This window comes from Mustela nigripes, chromosome 15 (genome assembly GCF_022355385.1).
Source record: "Mustela nigripes isolate SB6536 chromosome 15, MUSNIG.SB6536, whole genome shotgun sequence".
Lineage (NCBI taxonomy): Eukaryota > Metazoa > Chordata > Mammalia > Carnivora > Mustelidae > Mustela > Mustela nigripes.
Window position 1 is genome coordinate 47,073,696 of NC_081571.1, and position 10,704 is coordinate 47,084,399.

The 10,704-nt window shown below is 34.7% G+C and overlaps 1 pseudogene; it reads right to left on the reverse strand.

Annotated features, from left to right (window-relative positions):
• Nucleotides 1-3,123: 3,123 nt before the first annotated feature.
• Nucleotides 3,124-3,258, reverse strand: LOC132002869 (thymosin beta-10-like; annotated as a pseudogene).
• Between the last annotated feature and the right edge of the window lie 7,446 nt (nucleotides 3,259-10,704).

Sequence of the window (10,704 nt, forward strand, 5' to 3'; positions counted from 1 at the left end):
CAACACCCACATCACAGGAATGGATAGAACATTTAAGGAGAGGATAAACAAGAAACAGGGCTTTGAATGACACACTGGGTCAGATGGACTTCACAGATGTATACAGAGCATTCCATCCTAAAGCAACAGAATACACATTTTTCTCATGTGCACATGGAACAGTCTCCAGAATAGATCACATATTGGGTCACAAATCAGGTCTCAACTGGTACCAAAAGATTCGGATCATTGTCTGTGTATTTTCAGAATGCAATGTTATGAAACTTGAACTCAATCACAAGAGGAAAGTTGGAAAGAACTCAACTACATGGAGGCTAAAGAACATCCTACTAAAGAATGAATGGGTCAACCAGAAAATTAAAGAACTTAAAAAATATAGAAACAAATAAAAATGCAAACACAACTGTTCAAAATCTTTAGGATGCAGCAAATTGGTCCTAAGAGGGAAGTACATAGAAATAGAAACTTTTCTCAAGAAACTAGAAAAGTTTCAAATACACAAGCTAACCTTACACTTAAAGGAGCTGGAGAAAGAACAGCAAACACGTCTAAACCAAGCAGGAGAAGAGAAATAATAAAGATAAGAGCAAAAATCAATGAACTAGATACCAGAAAGAACAGCAGAATAGATCCAAGAAACTAGAAATTTATTCTTTGAAAGAATTAATAAGATTGATAAACCCCTAGACAGACTTATCAAAAAGGGAAGAGAAAGGACCCAAATTAATATAATCATGAATAACAGAGGTGAGATCATGACCAACACTGTGAAAATACAATTATAAGAACATATTATGAGCAACTATATGCCAGCAAATTTGACAATCTGGAAGAAATGGATGCATTCCTGGAAATTTATAAACTACCAAAACTGAAAAAGGAAGAAATAGAAAACCTGAACAGACCCATAATCAGCAAGGAAATTGAAGCAGTAATAAAAAATATCTGAACAAAAAATAGTCCAGGGCTGGATGGCTTCTCAGGGGAATTCTACCAAACATTTAAAGAAGAAATCATACCTATTCTTCTGAAGCTATTTCAAAAATAGATATGGAAGGAAAACTTCCAAACTCTCTCTCTCTTTTTTAAAAGATTTTATTTATTTATTTGACAGACAGAGATCACAAGTAGGCTGAGAGGCAGGCAGAAAGAGAGAGGAAGAAGCAGGCTCCCTGCCTAGCAGAGAGCCCAATGTGGGGCTCAATCCCAGGACCCTGGGATCATGACCGGAGTTGAAGGCAGAGACTTTAACCCACTGAGCCACCCCAGTGCCCCACTTCCAAACTCTTTTATGAGGCCAGAATTACCTTCATCCCAAAACCAGACAAAGACCTCACCAAAAAAGAAGATTTACAGATAAACATTCCTGATGAACATGAATGGCAAAATTCTTACCAAGATACTAGTCAATAGGATACAAGAGTATATTAAAAGGATTATTCACCATGACTAAGTGGGATTAATTCCCATGCTGCAAGGGTGGCTCAACATTCACAAATCAATCAATGTGATACATCATACTAATAAAAGAAAAAATGAGAACTTATGATCCTCTCTAGAGATGCAGAAAAGCATTTGACAAAATGCAGCATTCTTTCTTGATTAAAACTCTCCACAGTGTAAGGATAGAGGGACCATAACCCAATATCATAAAAGCCATCTACCAAAAGCCCTCAGCAAATATCATTCTCAAGTTTCCCCCTAAGTTCAGGAACATGACAGGGATGACCACTGTCACTACTTTGCTCAACATAGTATAAAAAGTCCTACCAGCAGCAATCAGACAACAAAAAGAAATAAAAGGCATTCAAATTAGCAAAGAAATAGTCAAATTCTAATTCTTATTTTATGTAGAAAACCCAAAAGATTCTACCCCCAAATTCCTAGAAGTTATACAGGAGTTCAGCAACATGGCAGGATATAAAATGAATGCACAGAAATCAGTTGCATTTCTGTACACTATCAATGAGGCAGAAAAAAGAGAAATTAAAGAATCAGTCCAGTCCCATTTATAATTGCTTCCAAAACCATAAGATACCTAGAAATAAGCCTAAACAAAAGGTAAAGGATCTATAATCTAAAAATTACATAAGGGCGCCTAGGTGGCTCAGTGGGTTAAGCCTCTGCCTTCGGCTCAGGTCATGATCCCAGGGTCCTGGGATTGAGGCCCGCATCGGGGCTCTGTGCTCAGCAGGGAGCCTGCTTCCCCCTCTCTCTGTGCCTGCCTCTCTGCCTACTTACGGTCTCTCTCTCTGTCAAATAAATAAATAAAATATAAAAAATAAAAAATTAAAAATTACATAACACTTGTGAAATAAATTGAGGAAGACACAAAGAAATGAAAAAAAAATTCAATGCTCATGTATTGGAAGAATACATACTGAGGGTGGTCCATAAATAATGAATCTTGGAACACTGAAAAATATAATAAAAATTTAAAAAAGTTATGCTACGCAGGACAATCTACACATTCAAAGCAAACCCTATCAAGATACCATCAACATTTTTCACAGAGCTGGAACTAATAATCCTAAGATTTGTATGGAAGCAGAAAAGACCCTGAATAGCCAGAGGAACATTGAAAAAGAAAACCAAAGTTGGTGGTATCACAATGCCGGACTTAAAGCTTTATTACAAGGCTGTAATCATCAAGACAGTATGGTACTGGGATAAAAACAGACACATAGATCAATGGAAAAAATAGCGAACCAGAAATGTACACTCAAACCTATGGTCAACTAATATTCGACAAAGCAGGAAAGGATATCTAATGTAAAAAAGACAGTCTTCAACAAATGGTGTTGGAAAAATTGAACAGCCACATGTGTTTTTTATTTGTTTATTTGTTTGGTTTTGCCATCATGTACTTTTTTTCTTTAATCATGCAAATAATTTGCTATAATATCCTAGGGAAAACCAGAGAATTTGGCAGTCTGATTGTTGTGCATGTGTGTGTGTGGGGGGGGGGGTACCCTGAGAGACCTGCAGGCTGGTAATATCAGCTCAGAGTGCCCAGGTTCACAGTGCCACTTGTTGCTTATATACATCTTGCTGATGGCTATTCTTCCTCCACATCACAACTGGAATGTCTTGAAGATGACAGGGTGGGGATCCTCTAGCTTCTTAGGAAACTTCATTTCACTTCTCCTGCTTCATGGTCTCTTTGGTCAGCAGTGTGTTTTACTCCTGCATCTCCATTTTCTTCAGCTTGGCCTTGCTGAAACTCACCATTTCCCCCATGTCCAGCTTGCCTGCCATTTTCATAAAGTGATATTTTTATCATCCAAGATCTATAAATCTTACCAAACTCAACACCCAAAAAACAAATAACCCAGTCAAGAAATGGGCAGAAGACATGAAGAGACATTTCTCCAAAGAAGTCATCCAAATAGCCAACATACATATGAAAAAAGGCTCCATGTCACTTGACATCAGGGCAATACAAATCAAAAGAACAATGAGATACCACCTCATAGGAGTCAGAATTGCTAAAATTTACAAGAGAGGAAATAAAATGTTGGTGAGGATGTAGAGAAAGGGGAACTCTCTTACACTGTTGGTGGAAATACAAGCTGGTATAGCCACTATGGAAAACAGTACAAAGTTTCCTCAAGAAGTTAAAAATAGAGCTACCCTATGACCCAGCAATTGTACTACTAGATATTTACCCCAAAGATGCAAATAAAAAATGATCCAAAGGGACACATGCACCCCAATGTTTATAGCAGCAATGTCCATAATAGTCAAACTATGGAAAGACTTCATATGTCCATCAAAAGATGAATGAATAAAGAAGAGTGATTTTACATATATATATATATATATATATATATTTACATATATATTTGCATATATATGTAAGAGTGATTTTACACATATATATGTGTATATATATATATTAAAATATTACTCAGTCATCAGAAAGTCATCAGAAAGAATACTTATCATTTACATAAATGTAGATGGAACTGGAGGGCATAGTACTGAGTGAAATAAGTCAATGAGAGAAAGACAATTATTATTTGATATCACTCACATGTGGAATATAAGAAACAGTGCAGAGGATCGTAGGGGAAGGGAGGGGAAACGGAATGGGAAGTCATCAGAAAAGAAGACAAGCCATGAGAGACTCTTAACTAAAGGAGAGAAACTAAAGGTTGCTAGAGTGGAGGTTGGTCAAGTAATGGGATAACTGGGTTATGGGCATTAATGTGAGCCCATGATGTGATGAGCACTGCGTGTTATATACTATTGGGTCCATTATCAAAGGAACGAGACTGAGAAAAGTTATGCAAAGCCTTATTCTATGCCAAGCATTAGAAATTAGACTGACCGGCCAGGGAAATGAGGCTGAGACAAAGGGAGAGTTATGTAAAGCTTTATTCTATGCCAAGCATTAGAAGTCAGACTGACCGGCCAGGGCCGCCTCAGAAGAGAGCAATGCCCCTTGGTCTTACAGGCTAATTTTTATAGGGTACAATCGCAGACATCTGCATATGTAGCTTTGGATGATTGGATGTCTCCTACCTGTGTGTTTTAGTAACGGTTACCAATGGCCTTGTTTTAGGTATGTGTTTTAGTAATAGTTACCTGGAATTGGCCTTGTTTTAGGTGTGTGTTTTAGTAACAGTTACCTTGTTTTAGGTGTATGCATGATGGTGTCTGGGAATCATGAAGCTCATTTTACTTTCTCATTGTGCAGTGTGCTGCAATGAAGTATTAGAATTAATCTTTCAAAACCATGAATGTCAGTAATTTTCTATGTACATTGGGCATTTAGCTGTTTTGTATAAAGTTAATAAAGATAATATCAAAGAACAAATGATTTAAATAGAATGTCAACACCTAAGGGAAGCTTAAATAGTGTAAAGTGAATAAACTGTAATACTATAGCTTATAATTCTACCCAAGAGGGGTAAAGTAAACATTAAATTACTATCAAACTGGTTGCCAGTTAGATTTCCTCTCTGCTATGACTTTATCAGGTGTATATTTTATATAGGAAAGATTTATTTTTATTTTATAAGATTTTTATTAAACACATATTTAGATATTGAATTATCTTATTTAATCATAACATAAAAAATGAAATTTCTTATTATTTTGTGTTCTAGGACCCAATTCCAATATGTATGTGTTTGAGGGGAAATTTACCTACACCAACAAGTAATGCTTGCATACCAGCTGAGTTTCCTACAATTCAGCTCAATTCTGATAATATCCACCCAGAGTTTTCATCAGATTCCACAGGTTAAGAGTTCAGTCTCATAAGGCTTCCTGCCATCTCACTTTAATGTTAGTCACAAACACAAATTACTACCTATGTTTCTGATGGAATGGTTACAAATTGGAAGTTACAACAACCGACTCCAATTCAGGATGTCAATTGCAAGTCCAGGCTATCACCCGTACTTCTAACCTGGCAATAAATTTGAGGTTCCCATGACTCTACAGTCACTCACAAAACTCAGAGAAACACTTTACTTATTAGATTATTGATTTAACGTAAAAGGGAATAGCCACACAGAAGACATGCAAAGGTCAATGTACATGGGATGGGGCACAGAACTTCCACATTCTCTCCAGCATGCCACTTTCCTTAAATCTCCATGAGTTCACCAAATAGAAATCTCTTTGAACCCTGTCCTTTTGAGGTTTTAAGGAAGCTTTATTACAAAGGAATTATTGATTAAGTCATTGACCATTGGTGATTGACCTCAATCTCAAGCCCTTATCTTCTTCCTGGAGCCTGAGGAGTGGAACTGAAAATTCTAACCTGTAATCACACTGTTAGCTCCACTGGCACCCAAACAGTCACCATCCTTAGCAATTCCCGGAGTTACCTCATTAAAACAATAAATGGTGACTCAATTGGTTAAGCCTCCAACTCTTGGTTTTAGATCAGGTCATGATCCCAGGGTTTTGAGATTGGGTCCCACATTGGGCTCTACATTCAGCACAGATCTGCTTAAGATTCCCTCACCTTCTATCCCTCTCCCCCCACCTCTCTCTCTCTCTTTCTCCATAAATAAATCTTTAAAAAAAGGAATAAAAAAGTACTTTTATCACTCCCCACACTTAAGAAATTCCAAGGGATTTTAGAGCTGTGAACCAGGTATTGCATAGGAAGACAAAATAGGTATCATCTGAATGACCAAATATATATTTTTCTTATAAAACACAATATCAAACTTGTAATAATGTTGTTTTCAGTATATTAAACTATAATTAATTGATGATTACTCAGCTAAGAATGACTTTCTTTTGGGTGAAAATATAATCTCAGTAAACATTTATTTTTTCTCCTTTACACCATCTATATACATTTATACTGTAAATTTTATTTCAAAGAATTGTGGGTTAAAATGGAGCTTATGTATTGTCCCATTCCTTGTCTTTATAATTTGGTTTTAATTAAATATAATACTTTGGAGCAAGAACTTCACAAACAAATGTTTACCTTATCTTAATGTAATGATGGTTTTGTATAAATTTAATATTTCTGAAAGACTTCAGCTAAAAGGCGTTGGTTATAGAAATCTTCTATTTTTCTAAAGAGTAGTCACTCTACAGTAATAAACTTTACCACCTTTTCCACCAATGCCCTTTGTGTGAACTCATTTTTAGAGGATGATAGACCTTCACCTTTCCTGTGGGACTGCGAATACTATCAAGAAGAACAAAGAACTTTTACTCTCTGGATCTCCTGGGACTACTGTTCTCTCCTTGTTTCATCAGAGGTGAGGACTTGTCAGGAGGCACATTTAGTCATAGGCCATATCAAGAATATCTTCTGGGTCCAAAGTGAACCTAAAATCTCACTCTAAACTCTTAAATAGGTTACTGGAATTCACTAGTTGCTAAAGAATTGTGCCATTGCTTCTTATTGTGAGAGTATTGAGCCATAATACAATATAGTTTTAAAATAGAATGGTATAGAAGAAAAGGCTACTTTTCACAACTAAATAAAAAGAAATCAGTTATCATGCATTTTAAAGCCTTCTTACATTATTCACTATAGCATAATATTTACACGCACTGTGTCATTTAAATAATGTAATAGACAATGAGGAAGATAAAAATATTAAGGCTACAGAGAGTTTAAAAGTTATTTCCAACTTTTCAAAGAAAGTGAAGGATCCAGGACTTAAAGTCAGGTCAGTTACACTGGACAACCATAAACTTTCTATTCTGTAACATGGCCTTCTTAATTCATAGATTTGGTAATAAATCTGAAGCAATTCAGAAAGTGAATTAAACACAACTAATTGAACACATTACTTTAAAATTTTAATTTTTCCATGTTCAAAAGTGGTCATAAATAAGAAGACTAATTGCTTCAGCATGATTTTTTGTTATCTTGGATTTGCCTTAATAAAAAGAGTGTGCCCTGAGGTTAATTTTGGTACAAAATACTCCTCAAACCATACTTATTTGTACAATTTTTAAAGTCATTTAAAAGGATTCAAAGAGGGTGCCTGGGTGGCTCAGTGGGTTAAGCTGCTGCCTTCGGCTCAGGTCATGATCTCAGGGTCCTGGGATCGAGTCCCACGTCAGGCTCTCTGCTCAGCAGGGGGCCTGCTTCCCTTTCTCTCTCTCTGCTTGCCTCTCTGCCTACTTGTGATCTCTGTCAAATAAATAAATAAAATCTTTAAAAAAAAAAAGGATTCAAAGAGAGAAACTAGAATATAATTCCACATACACATACACAAATCAAGAATGGCTAACAAAAATGAATAAAATAAGTTTTAAGGCAAACGTACAAGAAAACAAAAAAATGAGCTCTTACACTAGAAAAATAAGTAACAACTTAATAAAAATAAAAATAATTACAGAATTTATGATTTGAAATAAATTATCTGAGAATGTATGTGTATCAATTTTTCTCTGTTTTGTATTTAGCATTTTGTATGCATGATTATGTGTTCATTGTAAAATTCATGACCTGATTTTTCCTCTTAGTACAGCTATTTTAAATAAAACTGAGCAAAAATATTCTAAGTTCTATTGCATTTCTTGATATTAACATATTTTTATTTTTTGTATGATTTTTATTTTCTTTTAGCCTGATTATACATTAAGTTGTTTATCTAGTTCTTGATTTTAAATGATTATTCAAATATCTTCTATAAGACTGTTTATGAAATCTGCAGATTTTCTTTTCCCCCAATTCATTTTGTGTGTATGTGGGTGTATGTGTAATTTTTATAAACACCTTCCTACTTTTTTGTTTAATTTTATTTTTTTAAATTTTTCTAAGTTATTTAAATTCTATAATGTGTTAAAATGATTTAGATACTTAACTAATTTAAGTCTCCAAATCAAGTCTCTGTAGAGCTAAGTGTAAGCCAGTCCATGATGAATACATGGTCTTATAATTCTTTTTTTTCCATTTACTTTTACCCATATTCTTTTTAAAAAATACTTCATTTATTTATTTATTTGAGAGAAAGATCATGAGCAGGGGGGAAGAGTAGAGGGAGAATCAGACTGTGCTGAGAAGGGAGCCTAATGCAGGACTCCTTCCCAGGACCTTGGGATCATGACCTGAACCAAATGCTGACATTTAACCAACTGAGCCACCCAGGAACTCTTTTGTCCACATTCTTCAAGATTCCTTTGCATGTCTACATATTTATGCCTGAATTCATTGATGGTTTTATCTTCCCTTTTTGTTGTTGTTGTTGTTGGTTTTTTTTTCAATATTCCTTTAGTGTTCTTATGCCTTTTCTTTACAGTGTTAGATAATTTTTCAACTTATGCTGTGGTTGTTTCTTTTTTTTTTAAAGTATTTTATTTATTTATTTGACAGAGATCACAAGTAGACAGAGAGGCAGTCAGAGAGAGAGAAAGAGAGGACGAAGCAGGCTCCCTGCAGAGCAGAGAGCCTGATGCAGAACTCGATCCCAGGACCCTGAGATCATGACCTGAGCTGAAGGCAGAGGCTTAACCCACTGAGCCACCCAGACGCCCCTGTTTCTTATATTGTATATTGTAAGTAACATCTACGTTCAAAAATGTAATAGTCACTTAATTAGTTTCTTTGATTTCATGAAAAACTTTTGGCCACATTTTTTATCAAAAGTATGGTCTTTTTTAAAAAAATGGTAGTAGTTGAGACAATTTGCTTGTACTTAATTTCCTTCTTTATTTTTCATCTTTTTTTTTTTTTTTTTTTAGCTCCTGTAACTTTTCACGGCCAGCCATTATTTATATTCCAAAGAGAGCCAGGAGCATGATTTAAAATATGCAGGTCATTTCCAGGAATAAAACTATGTTTGTGGATCTCTCTGTCTTGGTCTTCCTCTCACCATCTCTCTCTGTCTCTCACTTTATATATATCTGTATGCATATCTATATCTAATCTACATCTGTGTACATAACTATATCCAAGTGTGTGTGTGTGTGTATTTAGCCTTTACTTGCTGGCTATAACAAATATCAGCAACAGAGTTTACCATTCAGTTATCCCTCTGCCCTGTCAAATGGAAAATCCTCCAGCTCATCCTGCCATTTCATGGGTCAGATCCATTCACTCTGATCCATTTAACATTCAAGTAATGGATGTTTCATTTTGTTTTGTAAGATATGTACCTATTTTGGAAAATTCCCTAGTCACACAACATTTCATTATTTTTTTTTTGAAAGGGCTTTTAAAAATTTTATTTGTGTTTTATGTCTTGTCATTATTTTTAAAATGTAAGATATTCACTCTGCATTATCTCATATTCTGTAATACTTTTTTTTATTGAACTTGGTATTTTTCTTCCTTCTCTTATATTTAGCACAGGAGCTTACCTTACTTTTCATTAAGATGGAATTGGGATTTCATGTTTGCCTCAGTTTCTCTGGATTCAAAGAAGAGGGGATAATGCTCTCTTAATGCCATTATTGTAAACACAGAATTTTTTTTCTGGGTATTGTACATAGCAGAACAGCTCTCTCACTACAATCTACTGACAATCCTCAACATAAGGATTTGTTGAAAAGAAAAGAAAAGAAAAGTAAAGAAAAGAAAAGAAAATAAGAGAAGAGAAAAGAAAAGGAAAGAAAAAAGATACAGAGAATTTTTATAAAACTTAATTGCTCCTTAGAATCTCAATTCTACATTATTTCTTTCTATATTTAAATATTCAAAATATTTTGAATCCTTCACATAAAAAGTACTATGTGACATAAAAAATGAGTAAGATGCAGTTCAATTCCTCAAGCCTCTCACAAGTTATTTACAGAAAACATGTATGCATCTAATCACATGTCAGAATGTAATAAGGTTTAAAATCATAACTGATAAAGATATAATGTTATTTGATAAAGTAAAAAGATGCCTGTTGATAGGCTCATATATCTTTTCTGAGTTATGAAATTATGACAGCACACCATAAATATGCTTTTCAAATTATCCTCATTAGGTCTTAAAATCTTTCACTTTAGATTTACAATGGTCTGGAAAGACTGCTGTGTATCACTGTGAATATTGTAAATTATTCATGAATCAGCATTTTTTATGTTAAACTGAAGTGGTGATATTGTCTGAAATATGGCAATAATTAATCCCTTACAAGTCACAGGTCTTTCCCTATAATCCTTTCAGTGTCATTTTGTTTATATCTTGGTCCCATATTTTAAACCAGTGTGTCATATCTGTGCTTTATTCAGGTAAAGGACCATGATCAATATTTGTTGACATTTTTGTCTTATCAC